At 46.3% G+C, this 23,350-nt stretch overlaps 1 pseudogene; it reads left to right on the top strand.

Annotated features, from left to right (window-relative positions):
- The first annotated feature begins 10,947 nt into the window (after positions 1-10,947).
- Positions 10,948-22,868, top strand: LOC123171289 (uncharacterized; annotated as a pseudogene).
- The last annotated feature ends 482 nt before the right edge of the window (positions 22,869-23,350 follow it).

Below are 23,350 nucleotides of genomic sequence, written 5' to 3'. Positions count from 1 at the left end.
GACAGCATGCCTCCGAAGCAGTACGAAGGTCCTGCCAGCTACGCTCTTACGAAAGAAGAGAAAGAAATCTTCTTTGAATGCCTGCTCAGTATGAAGGTCCCGACTGGCTTCTCGTCGAATATCAAGGGAATAATAAATATGCCAGAGAAAAATTTCCAGAACCTAAAGTCTCATGACTGCCACGTGATTATGACGCAACTGCTTCCGGTTGCATTGAGGGGGCTTCTACCGGAAAACGTCCGATTAGCCATTGTGAAGCTATGTGCATTCCTCAATGCAATCTCTCAGAAGGTGATCGATCCAGAAATCATACCAAGCCTAAGGAGTGATGTGGCGCAATGTCTTATCAGTTTCGAGCTGGTGTTCCCACCATCCTTCTTCAATATCATGACGCACGTCCTAGTTCATCTAGTCGACGAGATTGTCATTCTGGGGCCCATATTTCTACACAATATGTTCCCTTTGAGAGGTTCATGGGAGTCCTAAAGAAATATGTCCGTAACCGCGCTAGGCCAGAAGGAAGCATCTCCATGGGCCATCAAACAGAGTGTGTCATTGGGTTTTCTGTTGACTTCATTCCTGGCCTTAAGAAGATAGGTCTCCCTAAATCGCGGTATGAGGGAAGACTGACTGGAAAAGGCACGCTAGGAGCGGACTCAATAATATGCGGGGACGGGCATTCTTGGTCTCAAGCACACTACACAGTTCTACAGAACTCTACCTTGATGACCCCGTATGTCGATGAACATAAGAACAGTCTGCGCTCCAAACACCCGGAGCAGTGTGACGACTGGATTACATGTGAACACATCAGGACTTTCAGCAGTTGGTTGGAAACACGTCTCAGAGGTGACACCACTGTTTGTGATGAGTTGTACTTCGTTGTCCAGGGGACCATCTTCGACTGTATTGATTTACAAAGGATACAAGATAAATGGGAATACATTTTACACGATCGCCCAAGATCAAAAGAGCACCAACCAAAACAGCGGTGTCCGCTTTGATGTAGCAACCGAGAGGGGAAAGGACACATATTATGGTTACATAATGGACATATGGGAACTTGACTACAGACATGATTTTAAGGTCCCTTTGTTTAAGTGCAAATGGGTCAATCTGTCAGGAGGCGGGGTACAGGTAGACTCACAGTACGGAATGACAACAGTGGATCTGAACAATCTTGGGTACACTGATGAACCGTTCGTCCTAGCCAATGATGTGGCACAGATTATCTATGTGAAGGACATGTCTACCAGACCGAGAAAAAGAAAAGATAAGGAAGCGAATACATCATACGATGAGCCAAAGCGCCACATAGTTCTTTCAGGAAAAAGGGACATTGTGGGAGTGGAGGGCAAGACAGACATGTCTGAAGATTATGAAAAGTTTCATGAAATTCCTCCCTTCAAAGTCAAGGCTGACCCAAGCATCCTGATAAACGATGAAGATTATCCATGGTTACGGCGCAATAAGCAAATGACACTAGCGAAGAAAAAGTGAAGACTTTCTCCCGCAACTATTATGATGATACCATGCCAACTTTGTAACAGACGAGTATGATACCATTCTCCGTTTTGTACAAGAAGTGCATCCAGTTTTTGCCGTAACCCTCTCAACTTTCTTGCACATGCTATGTGGATGAAATGATGATACCATGCCAACTTTCAACCTTTTCAGAGTTCATTTGAAATGCTTTTCAATTTCAGGGTCTTATAGCTCAAAATAATCAATAAATGCATGAAAAATAACAAATGAAGTAAGAAACGGTTGAAACTAAAATTATATAAAATTGATGCAACTAAAATTATCGAAGTATTTTCTATTCAAAATCATTGAAAGCAAAAAGAATTTTCATAAAGAACTTTTTTTGTTAGAAACTTTAATAGCAAAAAGAATTATCATAAAGTAAAATAAATAAGTAATTAGAAACAAAATAAAACAAAATAAATAAGTTTTTTGTTGTAAGTAGTAACAAAACAAAATAAATAAAGCAAAAAGAAAACAAAAAACAGGCAAAAAATAAAAATTATGCCACCTACTGGGCCACCACGGCCTGAATACGACTAGAAACCCATCCATGGGCCAGGATTCAGGCCCGCAGAAGGCCCAGTAGGCCCACAGGCATGTACAGAGATGTTAGGCCCGTAAGCCTGCTTTAGAGAGGAGCTCGACAGCTCAGGCGCACCGCACCTTATAAACAGGTGCGGCTCTCTCTCAGCTAGCGAGGTGGGACTAAACTCCCACCACCACGCCGCTGTGCAAGGCTTTCCGTCCCGGTTGATGGCACCAACCGGGACTAAAAGGGGCCTCCAACCGGGACCAATGCCCCCCCTTTAGTCCCGGTTGGTGCCACCAACCGGGACCAAAGGCCGCCGCTTCCCGCCCTTTGGGCTGCTGAAAAGAGACCTTTAGTCCCGGTTGGTGCCACGAACCGGTACCAATGCCCTGGATATATAAGCAAACACTTAGCAGTTTCGACCAAATCCATCACTTCTTCACCCCCGACGCCCCTGCTCCTCCTCGCCGTCGCCGCCCGACGCCCCTGCTTCACGTTGCCGTCGCTGCCGCCACCGACGCCGTCAGGCTGCTCGACGTCGCCGTCGCCGCCGCCACCGACGCCGTCAGGCTGCTCCACGTCGCCGCCGCCGCCGCTTTCGCCCTCTGCCCCGACGCCCCTGCTCCTCCGAGTCGCCGTCGCCGTCGCCCCTGCTCCACCGTGCCCCGCCGCCCCCTGTGAGCACCAGCCTGCTCCCGCGCCCCTCCCCTGTCCCGCGCCCCTGCGCCCCGCCCCGCCGGCGCCGACGCCGGCCCCTCCGCCGTGCCCCTCCACCCCTGCGCGGTGCACGGGGCGGATGTTTTGTAAATGTTTTTATTGATGTTTTTAGATGTTTTTAGATGCTATTCTTAGATGTTTTTACATGTTTTTTAGATTATTTTAGTTTATGTTTAGTTTAGTTTTAAGATTAGGAAAATTTCATATGTGTAGTAATATTTATTTAGATGTGTTGTTAATTTAGATGTTGTAATTTGTTCATAAAAATTGTGCACTTTTGTATAGAAACTTTATTTTTTTTATATGTACGAAAATGTAGAGTGAAAAAAAACAAACATATAAGAAAAAACAAAGGAAAAAATGAAGAAGGAAAAGAAAACCGCCCGGCCCGGCCACCACCGCATTTTCATAAAGTGTTTCCACCGAGTCCACGTCGCACCGATCGAGCACCCGCGGCGAAGCAAGTCTTTTTTAAAGGTAGTTCTTTGTTAAAGTGAGGGGGGACGTCGGACATTACATGAGGCGGCGGGGGGGGGGGGTGCGTCGGACATGGCATGAGGGGGGACGTCGGAAAAAATAAGAAGAGGAAGAAGAAGAAAAAAAGAAATCTTCCACTCCTCTATTCCTTCTACTTCTCCTCTTTTTTTTCTTCTTTTTTATCGGGAATGAGGGTGTCGAGGATCGCCGAGCGGTCGAGGGTCGGGAACTAGGGCGGAGGGTCGAGGGTCATCGAGGGTTCGAGGTGCGAGGGTCGTCGAGGGATCGAGGGTCGAGGAACGCCGAGGGGTTTTGTTGAATCCTTTGACACTAGCTAGACAAATGTGAAGCGTTGCCGAGGCCACCCCAAACCAGGGAGAAGCTAGGTCTACGTTTGCCACTAATATATCCACCTGCTTCATGTTTAGAAAAGTGTATATATGTATGTATGTTCTCTGTGTATATATGTTCATATATGCAAAAGTTAGATTTTTAGAAAAGTGAGCACCCCCTCTCGACCGTGATAACTTATACCACGGGAGCACCCCCCCCCCCGGCCCTCTCGCTCGACCAAAACTCTCGAGGACACCCAAACCCTAGAAAAAAACGATGTAGGTCTCCTACCCCCTCCCGCCGCGCCCCTACCCTTGAAGTGTTGCCGAGGCCACCCCAAACCCGGAATAAGCTAGGTCTACGTATGCACTAATATATCCACCTGTTGTCATGTTTGTGTAATAATTGCCATGTTGTAATATTTGCAGAAACAATGGAGCACGGACAAGACGAGGAAGCAGAAGAGGTGTTGGGGGACATAATCTTAGCCGGAGGTGATGTCTTGTCGTATCTTAACGACAATGATGGTCTGGAAGAACAGGGTGAAGAAGCAGGCTACGGTGATCGAAGAGTGGAGGAGGAAAGACATGATTATGATGGCTCCGGTGCCTAATGCTGGTGCAAGAAGGAGCCCGTGGTGACGACTCCGGTGACCGAACAGAGTCTGGCCAGGTAAATATATTAGTTAAGCCTGTGCGGTGGAAGGCTGGTTTTCCGGACGCAGGCGGTTACAAAAGCCAGGAGAGGAGGAAAAAAGTGGAGCAGACCCAAATTCAGAAGCTGCACGAAAGGGTTCAAGCGCTAGAGGAACGAGACGGCAATCGACATGCCGAAACTACCCCCGAAGCTACCCCGCCATATCAGCGGAGAAGCAGCGTGGCTTCCACCGAGCTGCTTCAGCCGGAGCATGTCTTGACGGCTCCTGCTAGCTACCCCGTGGATGCTATCACGGAGTCTCGAACATTGCCACCTTATGACGCAATGGCAGAACTTCAAAGTCAAGGCGGCTGTTGGCTCTGTTTTACCTCCTGAACCCGGCGCAACCTACCACTGCCGGCCGATTCCAGAAAGATATGCTAGGGTGATGGTGGATGAAATAACGGAGGGATTTGAGGACCTCCAGCTTGACCACCCTACCGGTGAAGGGGAGACTCGGCTGGGTTCTGCTCTGAAGACTCCATGCCTATGGCGGAAGGAGCTCATCAACCTTCTGAACTGGACGCCTCCGGCGAGTAAGGGCATTCCGCCTCCTCCTCCGCCTCCTCCTCCGGCGAGTGATCAGGGCACTCAGCCTCCTCCGGCGCGTGGCGGCACTCCGCCTCCTCCTCCGACGAGAGATCAGGGCACTCAGCCTCCTTCTCCGGCGCGTGGCGGCACTCCGCCTCCTTCTCCGCCTGCGCCGGCGCACCCAAGCAGCCAGCCTCCTCCTTCTCCGCCTCGTCAGCAAGGGCAGAAGAGACCCGCCGCCACTCCGGCTGCTCCGGCGCGTCGTAGTCCTTCTCCTCCGCCTCATAAGCAAGGAAAGAAGACAGCCGCAGCCGCTCCGTCTGCTCTACCGGCGTCTAGCAGTATAGCCAGAGGCGGGAGGCAATACAGATTCGGTCCTTCTCTAAAGACTCCAGAGAAGTTACCATACGAGAGGACCGAGGAGGAAACCACGAAGATCGTGCGAGCCGAAGTGACGAACTTCTTTGAAGGGGTGAAAGCAAAGAAACATCCACCTCCGGAGGAGAAGGAAGATCCGGTGAAAGCGAAGCGCACTCTGGCTGCCCTGACAAAACCACCAAAGTCTCCGCCGAGAGGCAACTATGAGCGCATTATTGCAAAGACATTTGTCGAAGCGGAGCGGTCGGGAAGTACTGTCAGTGATCAAAGGTTAAAAGAACAACGAGCTGGGAAAAAAATTGCCCAGCTCAGCGAACAAGCGAACCAATCGCGCCCCCCGCTCAAGGTGTCTAGCGACATCGTCGCTAATGCTCCGAGCATGGTGCCCGGTTATAGCAATCTTGGAGATTACCTGCCCGACAATGTACATTATGATTTCTTGGAGGTGGACGAACACAAATACCATTACGGGAAGCCTCTCGTCAAAGATGAAAGATCTCTAACAACGATGATGCGAAGATTACATGATTGATACATGAAAACCTGCAGAGAGTCTGGGGGGAGGAATACTTTGATGCTGAGAGTTAAAGAGGAGCATGACCTCGTTGGAATTGAACTGTTGAATGTTCCATTTGAGGAGTTCTTCCAGTTTTTCAATCAAAAGGCCCTCGATAAATCAACGGTCACTTGCTACTGTCTGTAAGTAGTACTACTTCTGTCATTAAGTCTCTCTATATAGGTCAGCTCTTTCATTGCATGTATTTATAATTATCCTCACTATATTATGCAGATTGAAGATCGCCGAATTGAAAAAAAAGACAAATCGGTGATATTGGGTTCATTAACACAAATCTCATAGATGCAACTAAGGTTAAATATCATGCCGAAAATACCGAGGCCAACTTGCTACGATCGTTGGTAATAAATGAAAACAAAGATATAATACTCCTTCCTTACAACTTCAAGTGAGTGTTACTGTCTTGTGCATATTCGGTTTCCCTTATTAGTCCAGGTTATAGTAATGTAATTGATGACTTATGCATGTGTGCGCAGCTTCCACTATATTCTCCTAGAGATTAAGCTTGAGCAGGGAGTAGTAACCGTCTTAGACTCGAGACCAGAAGATCCCCAGAACTATGCGGACATGACTCAAATGCTCGAGAAGTAAGTTAAATCGATCATTATCCACCATATCAGCAACTTTGTTTATTTCCTGATATCAAGTAATTGTTTTCTTTGTCTGGCGGGGTTTGGAGGAAATTCACCAAAAATCTCCGGGACTGCCGAAGAAGCTGCAATTTAGACACCCGAAAGTATGTACTATAGTAGCCTGTTCCGCGCATCTCCTAGTGATTCAAGCGCTAGTTTCACAATACCATTTAGCATGCTTGCTTATCAGTTAGATTGACCTCTATTTCTTGTAAAGTGGTTGTGGCAGGAACAAGGGAATGATTTCTGTGGATACTACGTTTGCGAGTCCATCCGCCACACGACCTGTGAGCGGGGCTACTCTGACGAACAATATGAAGTGCGTAAGCAATAATATTCATAATTTTATTTTATTACCATCATTTGTGTTGAGTTTCATTTATTCATATATATATATATATATGTATTGACCCCCTTCTTCAAATTAGATCTTTCGGATGCGGGATGAAATCCTAGCACCAGATCGTATGCGAGCAATTCAAGAGGAATTGGCGGCATTCTTCCTTGACCACGTGATTGCTGAAAATGGAGAATACTATATGGACCCTGTGTTCTTACAATTTAATTAGGAGATTATATTGTAAGAGATAATTATTGTATATATGTAGCCGGTAGTGTCGGATAGATATACGAGAACTTGTTGTTCGACCAATCTCTCGGAGAAGGAGAGGTGGTCGATATCACTTCTCTCTGTATGCATATGTTCATGACGATCTTCTGTTTCCTTCATTTGCTTACTAGCTAGCGTGTCTAGTCCTCTCTATACGTATATAGTACGTAGCGTCGACCAAGCACGGAGATAAGAGAGGACACTTCTCTCTATTAATTAGCTAGCTAACACAATATATGAAACACCTAAATTAACCACCCAAAACCCCCAACCCCCCTTTCAAAAAAAAACAAAAACCCCAGCCCCTGAAATGCTGACGCGTGGATGCCTATTGGTCCCGGTTAGTGCCACCAACCGGGACCAAAGACCCTCCTGCCTGGACTCGCCGCACCGGCCACGTGGAGGCTCATCTGTCCCGGTTCGTGTAAGAACCGGGACTAAAGGACTAGGGCATTAGTAACGACCCTTTAGTCCCGGTTCAAAAACCGGGACAAAAGGCCCTTACCAACCGGGATAGATGACCCTTTTTCTACTAGTGTTCCCTTGTAAGTTTAAGCTAGGAGCATCTCTAGCAGACCCCCTACAACCGGTTAGAGGAGGTTACATTGCATTTTCCTCCTCTAACCGACATCTTGCCGATCCCTTGTAACGGTTAGAGGTCGAGAATTTATCCCACGTGGCCGTTAAATATACTCATCTCCCCACCCGTGGAGGTTATTTTGTTGCCTATTCTCACCCACGCTCTGCCCCGCTCAGCCGCATGCACTTCGGCGCTGCCTTCCTTGCCTCCGATGGCCATCCCGTAGCCCCGTCGACCTCCCACCACCAAATTTCGGCAGGATTCCGTTATTTTATCGTCCTTTCCATCGTCTCCAGCCACGGCGGCGCTCATCCTCCTCTTCCCTAGCGCTAGGCGCTCCTCCTGTCGTTCCCACCATCGGCAACCGTCTGCACCTCACCGCGTCCTTGATAGCAGCTCCGGGAAGTGATCAAAATGCACTTCTAGGAGGAGCTCCACTTCGTCATGTCCCCACACGACGTCGCACGCATGTCAAGTGTGTTCCACCTTATGCTTGCCCTTGTGGAGGACAACACGGTCACCGAGGATAAATTCTTGGACGATGGCGAGGTGGTACTAACCAGTCGTCGGTGCTGCCAAAGAAGTTCGCCATTTATTTAAACGGGAGAGTTGGTGCAGCAGATCCCGACACTGCCGCCCGCGGTCGCCTTGCCGCTAGGTACTGCCTCCGCGACATGAGGCCACACGATCGAGTGCCACCTTTTAGCTTGTATGCGTGTTGTGTGTGTTGCATTGCAAGTGTTCGACAAAATGCATGAGCCAAGTATAAGCTATAGGGAGTTAAGTTTAAGGGATAGGTTAGAAACGACACTTTTTCAAGGAGCAAATATCCTCCGCTAAATGATGCTCGCTGTATTCTCTTTTAAATTACAGGAAATCGGTTAGAGATGCTCTAATCATTTTCTAATAGAGGGCCTTCTTACTATTTTTATCACTTCCTTTGACCTTTTTTTTTGTGCAGGGTAAAAGAGATTTCCTTGCTTAACCTTGGTGATTCAATCGTTATAGTACAACAAATCAATCTCATGAGGACCAGACCTCAGCCAAACTGTTGTCTGCATGTCATAACCTATTTGAGCTAGGCGATGAGCAACACTCTTTCCTGCTCGGCGAAAAGTGTGCCAATGGAGTACAGTTTATCTTGCGCAAGAAGACTTTGTATCTTGCCAATAATAGAGGCCGTCGCGGACCGATCAATCTCCAGCTGCTGGATCATGTTGGCTGCCAGTTCGGAATCAGTTTCGACGATGGAAGCTTTGTGCTCCACCCGTAGGTTAGGACAATTCCCTCCATGCATGCAGCCAACTCCGCCTCTAGCGGACTGTTACAAAGTATGCAGATGATGGCACGATGCGAAGACGATCGATCCTTCTTCATCACGGAGGATCGTACCAATTTCTTCTGAAACTGCTAATTTACATTTACTTGCACGTGCAAGACAGTAGAACAAGTCCTGGATCGTCCACATGTACTACGAGCGCCACTCATTAGACCAATAGTTATGGCATGAAACCATAGCTGTGAAACAATGCACGAACACCACCCAACCATAAATCATTTGTGCATATATATTGCTCCATTGGCACTCATGGAGTAGCATCCTACGAGTTGACACACTTTTCTGCTGGTTTCATATAGGCCACAGAAGGCTAAATCTAGCGAGGTCAAGAGGCATGCATGGCAAAAGAAAGTAACAGAAAACGTGAAATGCATTTGGGATTTGGGAATAGGAGACTTTGGGAAATATTCAGACACGAGTAATGCTACACGTACAAACGAGTTACAAGGTTTTACAAAGAGGGTTGATTTGATTGGTCAATAGGCGGGGAGGCGGCCCACCCCCTGAAAATCGGGGGGAGGGGAGGGCAAATTTGTGATTGGTTAGTAGATGGAAAAAATCCTAATCAACGTGTAATTGCGTGTAACTCTTTGTATGTTTAGCATTATTGTTCAGACACCACAGCGATCGCCACCACTGGGACTCTGTGCGATGCCTCGCAGTCAGCGCTCGAGCTGGTTACACCCTGTTTGTGACACGGACCAGTTCAAGTGTTCGACGTAGATGATGGCAGCATGGCAAGAAACGTAGATAGAGGAGTAGTGACCGTCGCTCGTGGCAACCACAGTGGAAGGATGTCTTCAAGGGCACTACCACACTGATTTTCAATGACACAAGGGACCCAACAACCTATACTGAAATTACAAAGCAGTATGGAAAAGAATGTCTGTGGTTGATTCAGGCTGGGATGGGCTCGTGAATCCACCCTGTCAGACAGTGTACATTGTTTGATAGCTGATTTGGTCTACCTGTATTACAAATTTAGCAAACTATATAGCACGGCAAAAAAATCTCGCAAAAAGAAAAAGGCACAGTACAAAATCGGCCCAACCTCTGTTCGCTCCGCACCAGCCCCTGCCTTCTTTCTCTCTCCGGCCGGCGACGTCCAACTCGATGAGTTAACAAAATACTGGTCACTTTGTAGGTGCGGTCAGGAGTGCAGGAGGAAGGCGAACCTTGATGAACTTTTCTATGCTCCCGGCCATGGAAATGTCCGTGGAAGGCTCGGGTGCATCCTCGCTGATTCCGCTGTCGATCGATGTAGGCTTCCACGACTCTAGGAGGCAGGGGTCAACGAGCTTGGCTTCTTGATGTTTCTCAAAATTTTGATAACTGATTTTTTTATGTTCGAAATCACGTTCTATTTCTCCTTCAAAAAGAAATGATCCATCTTGTTTCTCTGTCTAGATTTTCATGTTCTATAGATCCGATTTTTGGTGAGATAGATGGTGAAAACCAATATTCATGATTTTTGATTAAAATCTTGTTCATGCCTTTTTTTAAAGATCCGTTTTGGTCCTTTCTTGAGAACTAGTAAATGCGCACGTGTAATCTTAATCCGGCTTGAAGATATACCTGAATTTTCTTTAGAAAAGTAGCATCAAAAGAAATAGTTTGTGTAAGCATCACCAGCGGCAGGTCCATCTCTTCCTTCAAATGGGTTGAAAATTGTACTAACCCAACGTAGTTAATGGTATATCAAGTGACCAGGGGAGGGCGCACATACCTTGTCCTCGGGCCGCTAAAGAGAAATCCAAAAATCTAAGCACAATCCATTGAAATCAGCACACCTGATCTACTACCCAGGTGCTATCAAAAGTTCCATATCACTGTGTAACCTGGTTGTTTCATAGCGCACGTTGGTAATGAAGCTTAATAAGTGTTGAATGTGTGCACACGTGGCTGCTTTTGGTTCAGTTTTACGAACACTGATTTGGGTACAATTTTTAGTGCATACAACGTACTTTTCTGTTCAGTGAAACATGAATCAATCTTCTCCGGAAGAAATAAAGAAACAAGAGATGAAAGACCTCTGGCTAGGCGACTGCGTGTTTGACGGCGGCGTGTCCCCTGATGGCAGCACTGACGACCTAGGCCCGACGGAGAGGGACAGGCAGGCGGTCGAGGTAGTGTCCATGATGGTCCGACGGCCCGACGCCAACGGACAGCCATGCGGTGTCCCTGACAGGTCCGACGACGATGGGCGGTCCAGGTGGCGCCTCCAACGCGCCCCCGCCGGTCAGCCAAGCGCGGTCTAGGCGGCGTCCCGACAACCGGCGTCCTTGAAGTTGCGGCGGCGTCGCTACGGCCGAGGCCACACAAAGGCGATGCGTAGAGGCGGCACGGAGATGTGAGGGGCGGCGTCCTTGAAGCTGTTGCCGGTCGAGGCGATGGGGCGGCGTGTGTCGCTGAAGCGAGGTGATGGGGCGGCGCCGTGGGGCGGTTCTCTGTGGCGGTTTCCTTTCGTGTGAAAGTGTACGTAAGGAAGGGGATCGCACGACAGTTCGCTGTGGCAGTTTCCTTTTGTGTGAAAGGGTACGTAAGGAAGGGGATCACACGACGGTTTGCTATGGCAGTTTTCTTTCGTGTGAAAGGGTACGTAAGGAAGGGGATCGGGGAGAGAAAGGATTGATTAGCACTAAACGCGTTTAGCAGTAAACGTGTTTGGTTGCTCACCATTAGGACAATAAGGACTGTCGGATTAACGCTAAAGGATGGCCGAGATATGTTGGATCTGTCTCACTGGGTCTTTTTATATTGGTATAGATATAGATACTATTCATGATTTTTGCTCTTTTGTTCTTGACTTTGTATGTTGGTGAAGAAAAAAATGTGGTCGTATTTTTCTTTTTCTTGATTTCAATTGTTCATCATTTTTTAAAAATTGTGTATCAATGCATTTTTTTTAAATTGTGTATCAATCTATGACCAGCTTATTTCCTGAGATTTTTCCTTCCTAATGTGTGAAGTTGTGAATCATGAAATTTGACTTGACCCAATGCATGGGGATATGCTTCCCATTTTTTTCCTTCCTTATGTATGTCAGTGTGATTGTTTCTTTTCCAAAGAAATTCCTTCTAATCCGTATATCATGGACATACCCTTCCTGATGCATGGAAATATGTTTCGTGATTTCCCTCCTTCCTATTTGTTCATGATGGAGGTGAAACACATAAAGCTCACATTTTCCTTTTGTTAATGGCCGAGGTAAAATCATAAACTCACGTCAGTATTTTAAGTAGTCCTACTCATAAGTAACTCGCCAACAGGCTTGACCCAACAGAAACGCTCCATTCGAGCATTTGCGAGGCTAGGGTGGTTGGAGGAGGGAAAACGTGAGGAAGGTTAAAGGGGTGGGGCAAAATTGGGATGAACTAATGAACTAGGGGCACGAAAATAGAAAACCCTATTATTATGGGCAAAGGACCTATGATAGCTAGTGAAATCAGTTGTGCTTTGCTGCGGGGTTTTCTCCCTATCAGCTTATCTTGCCTATCTTGCTATTTGCAGCAAAAACTTAGTTTTGGTCTTAGTAGAAGCGAAACTATCTAAGCAAGCTTGTTTCAAAATACACAATTTCTATTGAGTACTTGCTACCAAAAAAATATTATCAACATATTATTTGGAAAAAGGACGCAACATTGAATTGAGATATTTAATGACAATTTCAATCATGAGACATGGCCTAGATAGACCCATCATTGTTAAGTTATTCCGTTAGTTTTCATTTTTCTGCATTGTTATTGTTCATCGTTAAAGATGGGTGTGTGAATCATAATGATGCAAAGGCTGGGTGTCTCCTTTAAAAAATATGGTATTGCCATTAAAATGATAATGCTCTTCATTTCTAGGTTGAACGGATTGTGGGTAGATCTTTGTTGGCAAGCAGCTCGAGGATTGGACCACCCTTGTTGAAAACATATAGAAAGAGTGCACCCTCTACATATTGCTCTACCTTGGTGGTGGTAGGCAAATCTTCATCAGGGCACTCATGGGAAAGACTATCACACTTGCGGTTGAGTCAACACCATTAACAAAATCAAGGCAAAGATCCAGGACAAGGAGGGCAAACCTCGGGTGCAACAGCAAGGATGACCTCACCCTGGCGGAATACAACACCGAGAAGGAGTCCACTATTCACTTGGAGTGTTGCCTCTGCGGTGAACAATAAGTACTTGGATGTGGCATTGTTTCTGTCTCTAGGCTCGCATGTCTGGTGCCTTCAGTGTCCTCCAATGGAGTTGTTAGCATTGCTCATCTTGTTGTGTCTTTGTTTCTACCTCAAAGTGATCCAGTTATGTTTGGTTGTGGCTACCAACATTTGTTATGGAGTAGCTATGGATGAATGGTGATGAATGAATAAATGATCCCTATGTGTGTTGTTATATATGTTCACCAGCTGATTCTCGTTTCACTCTTGTTCCTGATGCATTTGAGTTTGTTTCGGCGTCGTCTCACGAGTTTGTGCTGTTTTAGTGTACCTTAAATTTTTTCTTGTTCCTAGCTCCTTGAACAACTGGAAGTGACTTGTTCTTACATAACTCATAGTTTTTGTTGGTACTTGTATTTGTTTTTCCTCAAAATGAGTAATCTGAACTTCGTCTACAATACTTCTATTTTGAACTATCATGAATATGCATCGAGCTTGAAATTATATTTTTTTACTTACACGGTTCTTAAACCGTTGATGTTTGTGTGTTGTAATATTGATTACTTATCCATTACCATGAGGCAAAGCAAGACCAAAGCAAATAAAACATGACACCACAACGCAAACGCCGTGTGACAACTTGTTAATTATTGGCAATCGATATTGACAATTCCATGGACCCTCATGATGTCGTCATGCTTCACCTCATGCCACGCAACATGCGGTCCTCCTCCATGATTCTATGCTTGTGCACAAAACAGTAGCCGACGTGGGCATCCTGGAGGATGGATTAGTGTTCGGTATCGTGGGCTCCATCACCGGGCTTGTGACTCTTGAAGAAGACCCGGTGCGACTCCGTCAAGATGTGTAGAGTATTAGTAATCTATGAGCAAACAACTTCCATTCTTGTTGCTATCCCTCTCCCAAGTTCCGATACCTATCATTCCAATCCAATGGCTAGGCTACCAGATAGCGAGTGAAAATTGAAAGAGAAGAACAACAGATCTACCCTCGCTAGCTACTTCTTCTGACACTAGGAAATTGACATCTCAGTAAGATGTTGGAAAGTGAAGGCAGGTGATATAGATAAGTAGGTGGTAGTTGGGCGTAAAATATCCATAATAAAGATGAGATATTTGATGACGTGGAGAGCATCGATCGATTACAATGATAGGTGTTAGTGTTATTCTAGTTGCGGATATTGACATGAATAGTTTCAAATTACAACTTCACTTCCCTTGGGAACTAGTTTCTTCCTTCACCGTAGTGTACATACATGTTTTAAGGGGAAGAGGACCCACATTATGATTCAGAATTTGATTTTATTTCTGTATATCCGTCATGTGACATGCATACTATAAAGTTTTCTGTAGAATTAAGTTACACTACTTCCATCAACGAAGGAAGAAAATGAAGAAATAGTTACTATGGATAGCATACCAACATGGCAGTAGTAACTAGTAAGTAAATGTACTCCTGGGCGTGGAGCAGCAACAGACTTGTGCTCACAAAGATAACAAACTGTGCTTCCTTTCCTGGTGTATTTGTGCTTCCCGTCGCACTTTATGAAAGACTATATTTTTGTTGGTACGGCACAACTTACATGTTGCACATGACGCCTTCATGCGCGACGTGCGAAGCAGTACACACACATTCACCGTGCAGCATATGTGCATGTACTAGTACTACTAGCCTAGGTAGTACACGAGAAAACTAGAGAAAAAAAGAAAAAAAAATAGAAGCTTCAAGTCGATGTGCCACATGCTGCGCTAGCGAGAGATGGGGAGTGCCCAGATCCAGCAGGCTCACATTGGGCCTTACGCTGCCCAGATCCAGCCCAAACTCTTTTCCTCTCCACCGCCTGGGGTGGCTGCCCGGCATTTCCTATTTAGCGCTGCAGGCGCCCGTTAATGTGTATTCTGCTAACGGGCGCCTGCAGCCACTTTAGCTGGGCTTGGCCCATTTCTCTCGCTTCGCTGTCGTTCGCTTATACAAATCGCAAAAATTCCTCGAGAGCTGGGAATCGAACCAAGACCTTCCTGGTTAACAGCCCACTGTGGCAACCACCCTGCCATAGTAACTTCGTGCCCACAATTCCATCAATTTTTTTCCTTCTATCTCGTTCGATGATCTTTATCAAATTCATCCACATTTTTCGAAAATTGATGAACTTTTTTCTAATTCATCGAACTTTTTTCCAAATTGACTTTTGTTTTCTCAAATTCGATGAACCTTTTCCAAATCTGATGAACTAATTTTGATGAACTTTTTTCAAGATTGATGAAATTTTCATTCAAATTTGTGAACTTTTTTCAAAATCGATGAACTATTTTCTCAAACTCGATGAACTTTTTTCAAAACCGATGAATTTTTTTTTGGAAAACAATGAACTTTTAAAACTTTTTCATAATTTTTTTTCCAAAATCGGAGAACTTTTTAAAGTTTGTGAACTTTTCTTCAAAAATGATGAACTATTTCTCAAAATCGATGAACTTTTTTTAAGTTTGTGAACTTTTATCTCAAAATCGATGAACGTTTTTAAATTCACAATTTTATAGAAGTAAATGAAAAAACTAAATGATAAATAAATAGCGCGCCCATACTAGTTCATGTAAAGTTTAGCGCTAGTAAATCACAAGTGACCAATTGCTTTGGTGGTCAGCAAAGATAGTACAAGGGTTGCCTACTTGAGCGATGCGAGTTCGATCCCTGAAGAATCCACCCTTGCAAACATGAACAGTTTGCTTGTTTCAAGCTCCATGATACTCCCTTATATTATGGGACGAAGGGAGTATATTGAAAGTAGCTAGTTCTTACATAGCTGATAGTATTTGTTAGGTAGTACTTGTGTTTATCTATTTTTTGTGCGTACTTGTATTGGTTTCTCCCAAAAATGTACAGTATGAATTTTTTCTATGGTGCTGCTGTTTTCAACTATCGTGAATTAGTACCAGGCTTGAAATTCCTTTATGTTCTCTATCCATTTGAACCGATTTTGGGGAGTCTCGACCAGCCACGCCTCCACACTGATGGACTGAGCCCTTCGTTCCCCTACTTCACACGCCCGTGTTTTCTCCCTATCACGCACGAAAAAAATTGAAGTGGCTTTACGTTCTTGTGAAAGTGCTAACTCTGTGTTCTGTTGCTTAAAATTTGAAGGGTCGTCATTTTCCCTCGAGTTGGTGTTCGAATCGATCAAGCTGATGAATTCTTCTTAACAGGCCAAAACAAACAAAACTTAGGCCACAGTAGAAAAGCCACACCAACTAGAGGCCGCCTTTGAGGCTGTCATTCGTCCCAGCGACATCGCCTCTCCTGACCTCGTGCCTCAAGTGTGGATGATACTTTGTTCTTGAAATAGGCTTTCATTCCGCATTATAAATAAAGCAACTATCCATACAATCAGCTCTCAAACCCCGAATCATAAACGACGGTTGGGGCAACAACATAATCATGCCCAAAGAGTACAAGAGAAATAAGAAAAAAAAAGCCACCTAGTGGTTGCCGACATGCAGCCCTATGATGGCGATAGGCGACGCACAGTAACCAGAAGCCTATCCAGCATCAGCCGAAGTCGTTTGCCGTCGTGCTTCCTAGAGAGCGGGTGCCAGTGCTGGTGCTGCCCTATAGAGACGACGATACTTTGCTTGTGCATGAAAATGTAGCTATCCTACTCCATAGGACGAAGGTGCTGAGTCAACCTAGGAGGCAGGAGCCATGGTCATCGTCGAGCTCCCGTCCATCAAAGAAGAGCTTTTACAACTCCACCAGGACATGAAGAGTACATGTGACCGGCCTTTTAGTACCAGGGTGTCTAGACTCCCGTCTATCCCACCGTTCATGCATAGCAGTTTTGCCGGGGATTTGTGCCATGGGCTGCAATTTTGCTTTCTTTCGCAGGTCTACTTGAACAGTAACGACGGGAGCTGGGCACCGCATGACACCGTATATTATAGGCAGATTCCACAGCACTTTCATGTCCTGGTCGTCGCCCCACTTGATATGTCAGCCTAGCGCACGCGGTCGTCTTCAACGTGTCGCACCCTCCTTCAAAGTCTAGTCGTTGCTGCAGTAAATGACCATCGCCAGCCTCTTGGAGCGCCCATCGCCGCATGCGCGTTCCCCATGAACCTTGAGCGATGAAGCACCAGCAGCCAATCTGCTCTCCGTTTGAGGGCAAAATTTCGTGTTTTGACCTTTTGACAAAGAAATTCAGAATCTGATCCAGGTTTGAATTTTTTTTTGGGATTTGACGCTTTTTCTTACCGCCAAGGGTCCTGGCGGTAGGGTTAGACAGCCTACCGCCAGGGCCTCTCGCGGTAGCGTACTTATCGACGTCAGCACGCGGTGACGGCCGCTGTTCCCCTCCGTCGCACCCTACCGCCAGGGGACCTGGCAGTAGGCTGTCTAACCCTACCGCCAGGACCCCTGGCGGTAGGGTCCGGGCAGTTATTTCGCCCGAGACCCCGCGCCGCTTCCCATCTCCCCACCCCTCCCCCTCCCCCCGTCGGCAGTTTCTCCTCCCTTTCTCCCCCAAGTCGCCCCTCTCTCCCTCTCTCATCTCCTTCACTCTCCCCCTTGGATCTTCACCGATTCTTCACCGTTTTTGCGGATCGAGATGGCGCCGAAGAGAGAAACATAAGCTCCTCCAATCCCTCCAATTAGTTTTTGCAAACTTGCTTCCAATTAGACGCATTATTTGCTTGAAATCCCTCATATTTTTGAACTTAGATTGGATTTTTTTCACCTAAGATTGTTTTACTTTGATTGTAGTTCTAGTTCTTAGTTCTTTAGTAACTAGTGGTATTGAATATGAACTCTAATCAATAGTTCATATTTTTTTTTGTTAGTTTGAAGATGAACCCTAGTTTGATGATGCATGTTGATATGATGATATGATGTAGTGTGAAGATGAACCCTAGTCTTACGATGCATGTTGATATGATGATATGAAGATGTTGTTTCGAAAAATTATTTACAAATATGATGATATGATGTATGTTGGAGGATTTTTTGTTGATATGATGCATGTTGATATGATTTGATCCATCATGTGTAGTAGATGTTGTTGGAGGAATATACTTAAGATTTTTTGTTGATATGATGCATGTTGATATGATTTTGATATGATTTGATTTCATTGTTTGTTTATGTATGCTTATGCTTATGATGCTTTTGTTTATGAAATTCTATTAAGGCGGGCACCTCTTGCGGACAACATCGGCCCACGGTACTCCATGCTGGACTGGGCATTCGACAAGGGTCATTGTGCCCGTTTCATAGAGAACGGAGAGGTAAGTGATATGAATGAAATATTGATCAAAGTTTTCGGATTGATGAAAATAATTCCCTAACTTTTGGCGTTCACTTTTTGACAGATGCTCCAGCCACTGCGCATGAGGGGTCACGGGGTTCATGGGCATATGGACTACGATGAGCGCTACACGTTGTTCTTCAAGAAAGCCCGTCTGTTGGGGTTTTGTGTTGCAGTTCAAGCGTCAGCCGCCGACGCTTGTCCACGCAGCTCTGACAGTGTTGATTGACCCGTGGCGACCGGAGACCCATTCTTTCCATCTGCCATGTGGGGAGATGACGGTGACCCTCGAGGATTGGGCGATGATTACTGCCATGCCGATCGAGGGTCATGCACTCACCGGGCGAGTGGAGAGGACCAACTGGCAGCAGAGGGTTGCCACCCTCATCGGCGACTGACCCGCTACTAAGGGTAACCGTACATCCGGTGTGCCGTTGATCTGGCTCTCGGAGCACCGGCAGAAATGCCTCGAAGGCGCCGACGAGACGACTGTGGAGTGGTACGTGAGGGCCTACCTGTGGTACATTCTCACGGAGGTCGTGTTTCCAGACAGCTCCGGGAACTCTGCCAACTGGTCGTATCTCTTCTTCCTAGCGGACTGGGAGGTAGGGTACAGTTGGGGGACCGCATCTCTGGCCTACCTATACCGTTTGGTAAGAGAGGATCTAATTGCCTACCTACCTACGAAAGTGTGTCCATGACATTTTGTTATATCTGATCCTCATTTGATGTTTTGCAGCTTGACGACGCAACGCAGAGGACGGGAGAAAAGTCCAATATGGGTGGTTTTGTCTGGGCCTTCTCCATTTGGATGTGGGAGCGGCTGCCGGTGGGGCGTCCGGAGAAGTTGCCAAGACGCCCGTGGGGTGCCTATAGCGAAGACGGCGACGAGACTTGACACCCCACCGTGGCTTACGAGTGGGACGTTGTCAAACTCTACACAGGCCTAAACAAGACTTCGTACAAGACCTACACCAACGAGTTGGACACTCTGACGCATACGCAGGTATATGAACTTGCTCAACAACTTTCTCTTTGATTCTACTTTTGACCGAGAGTGGGAACTTACCAACGTATATATAATAGGTAAACTGGCGGCCGTATCATGACCGAGAGTGGGACTTTGATCTGAACGTGATGTGCGATGCGGACCGTGGTCTCTGGCGGTGCATCGTGCCCATGATCTGTGTGTACGCCGTCGAGTGGCACTTGCCACACCGCATGGCCACGCAGTTTGGGGTGTATCAGCATACCCCACCGGGCCAGCCAACCGATACCGGCGGCCACGCGCTCCATCTGTGAGCGCTTTGTTCTCTATGCACATGATTTCATTGCGTGGCGAATTTATTATGGTGTTTCTTGTGGCCTATGCCTTGCAGGATGAGCCGGCAGAAGAATCACTCGATCACAGACTGGGGAGAGGAGCATAAAACTCATGTGACGGTGTGGAACGGACGGAGGTTCCGTAAAGATGGGGAGAGGAAAGTGACTGACTGGAATGCTTACCTGGACCAACACATGAGGTGGTACGATGATGGCCATAAGCACCGTCTTCGTCTCAGGCCTCGGTGGACGGCGGAAGACACCGCGGAGCTGGAGAGGGATGACCCCGAGGAAGCGGCCTACCAGACCGGCATCAGAGCATGCACAATGGATTTAGGGAGTTCGCACCCCTCATCAACAGAGTGGTAAGTTTGAACCGACGGTTGTATTTAAACTATTCTATTCGCCATCGTGACTGACTTATGCCGTTGCAGTCTGGTGAGCTGAACAGATGCATCTTTCAAGCCTCAGATGCACTAGGTGATATCCCCGGGAGCGTACAATCTGAGAACAAAATGAGGGGGGCGATGAAGGTACAATTTCAGCATCCTCGGAACAGATGCATCTTGTTCACTTGCAATCATAAACCTGATACTTATTATGCCCTTGTTTCATTGTGAGTGCAGAAGTTCGTGAAGCGTTGTCGCAAGCTAGTAGGGCTGCTTGGGTGTGCTGGAGCTGGGTCGGTTGAAGCTTATCGGCCTGTAGCCACACAAGGTCTCATCGGCTCATCGAGCCATGTTCCTTCGTCGTCTAGGTTGACTGAGGAGGAGGAGGAGGAGGAAGAGGATGAGGAGGAGGAGGAGGCCACACATGAAGAAGGGGAGGATGAGAGCAACGGGGAGGAGGAGTACGATGAAGATTATGGACCTCCACCAACTCAAACATCTCAGCCATCTCAGCTGCCGAAGAGGAATCCGAAGAAGAAGGATTTGCTAAGCCGGACCCTTTCCAGAGACCGGTTACTCGACGGCCCAAGAAGAAGACTGAAGAGACTCGTTCAAAGAGTAATGAGGACCGTACCTCCAAGAGGGGAAGGAGCAACTGATTATGATCTTCGATAGTTGGCTCTTGTAGTTGGGTTGTCTATGTGTTTGCTATTAGGTTGAACTTCGTTTGGTTGAACTTGTCGTGTGAAACTACGTGGAACTATGTGTTTGCTATTTGTGGATCTATGTGTTTTGCTATTTGTGAAACTCCGTTTACTAATTAGTTGAACTCCGTTTGCTACTATGTGTATGTGATGCCCAAGTTTAATTGTTTAAAATCTGTGATGTTGCTGTCATATTTGTGAAACTTGCTGTGATATTGCTGTCATATTAAATTTGAAAAGAAGCAACCAAATGAACTTGAAGCAACAAAACAGAGGACCCTACCGCTAGGCTCTGTGGCGGTAGGGTCAGACAACCTACCGCCAGCCCCAATGGCGGTAGGGTGAACCTACCGCCAGGCCCCTTGCATATTTTGTTACAGAAGGTTTGTACGGCAAAACCCAGCCACACCCTACCGCCAGGGTCTCTGGCGGTAGGGTTAGACAGCCTACCGCTAGGACCCCTGGTGGTAGGGTACTTATCCACGTCAGCACAGGCAAACGGCCACCATCCCCCTTCGTCGCACCCTACCGCCACGGCCCCTGGCGGTAGGCTGTCTAACCCTACCGCCAGAGACCCTGGCGGTAGCAAAAGGGTCAAATCCTGAATTTTTTTCGAACCGGGGTCAGATCCTGAATTTCTTTGTCAAAAGGGTCAAAACACGAAATTTTGCCCCATTTGAGAGAAGTCACTAGGAGTATCTAATTAATCCAGTCCCACCAGGACCCATCGCGGTCAAATACTCCTGCCCCCGTCACACATCACCGTCAAGAACAGTACACCATCCTGTCAAACCTGTCCGGCACAGTCTAGGCATAAACAAGTACCTACTGCTAGTCCTATATCCCTAGTACGCGTCTACCGTCGCTGCTATCAGATGAGGCAAATGGCCGACAAAGTAGGCTGCTGCTGCAAATGGTCTCATTCCAGTCAGACCCTAGCACAAATCTCGAAGGGACTGAACGGGGGTGCCGGGAGTCCCGGGTGCTACCACACCTTTTCCTACATGTAAACAACAAGCAAACACTCATCAATATTGTTGCTACCTCTCTCCCGATACCTATCATTCCCAATCAATGGCTAGACTGCCGATATAAAAGTGGAAGAGAAAAACAATAAATCCACCATCGCTAGTTGTTCTAATACTAGAAAATTGACATCTCAAAATGGTGTTTGGAAGGGAAAGGATGGTGTGCAAATAAGTAGGCGGTAGTTGTACTTGAAAATTTCTGTAATAAAGTTGAGAGATTCTGTCATTTTAATGGCACGGAGGGCATGTACATTTTAAATTTGGGGTGCGGAAAGTTATTCCAGTGGCAGGAATACTTCGAAACTATAACTTCACCTCTCTTGAGAACTAGTTTCTTGACTTTCTTCTATCACTGAAGCGTTATGCATGGTGTAGCAGAAGCGGACCCACAATATTACCCAGGCTTTGATTCTATATGTAATTCTAATTGCCAGATGTTCGTTGTTGGGTCATTCTGTGGTTTCTTTCCCATGCATTTGATGTCCTGTTCGTAGAGTACATGTTTCAGGTTACTGATTGTTATCCTAAAAATTTGTTTGTGCTGTGGTAGTGGTACAGCAGGTTTGTGGCACCTAACTTTGTCTGTGATTAGTTCTTGTGAGTATTACATCTGAATCATTACTTCAGGAACTTCTGCATGCTGCCGTACTCCTGCCTTTGTGTTTCACTGATACTCCGTACATTCGAACTGAATTGGTGGCATGTACATCTTTGCCGGCAAGCAGCTCGAGAACAATCGCACCCTTGCTGACTGGAACATCCAGAAAGTGTTCACCCTTCGCTTGGTCCTCTGCCTCCGACATGGCCAGTAAGTGCCTGTCCGTGGTGCTGCTTCTGCCTTTGGGTCCTCTGCCAATGAAGTTGTTACCGTGTGCTCGTCTTGTTGTATCTCTGTTTCTACCGTATTGTGGTTCAGTCTTATGTTCGGCTGTGTCTAAACTTCTTTTGTGCTGCAGCAACTTGGGATGAACGCTGATGAATGTATATGCGAGCTCTTAATATCATGTGCAATTCGGCTATTCTGCACAATGTGAGCTGCCATATGTTTGTCTACAAATTCTAGTTTCAGTCTTGTTCTTTTCTTGATGCATTTGAGTTCGTTTTGGATTATGTTTCTTCGCCGGCAGCAAGCCAGACAGAAATGTGTAACACATTCAACTATCTCCGAGCTGCTGTTATCTCGTACACCGTGATGTTCTATAGCTTGGAGACATGAACTTTCTATTTGTAATTTGCTTGTTTCTAGCATACCGCCAATATATTGGAAGTGGTTAGTCCTAATATATGGATGATAGGCATTTGAATTTCTTCTGCGGTACTGTTGTTTTTAATTTTTATCAAATGGTTGAGCTGATTTTGGATAGGTTAGGTCGGTCTGTACCGGGATGAAGTGCTAGCTCTATTTTCTGGTGCTTAAAGTTTGGAAGTGCTATCATTTCCTCTTGATTTAGCATCCCAATTTGGTTACAAATAGTGATATTTATCGTGCTTTGAATACATGGTAGTTCAGCTCAAG

This window comes from Triticum aestivum, chromosome 7D, assembly GCF_018294505.1.
Source record: "Triticum aestivum cultivar Chinese Spring chromosome 7D, IWGSC CS RefSeq v2.1, whole genome shotgun sequence".
NCBI classification, from domain to species: Eukaryota; Viridiplantae; Streptophyta; class Magnoliopsida; order Poales; family Poaceae; genus Triticum; species Triticum aestivum.
Note: the sequence above shows the minus strand (reverse complement) of the source record. Positions and strands in the feature narration are given on the sequence as shown.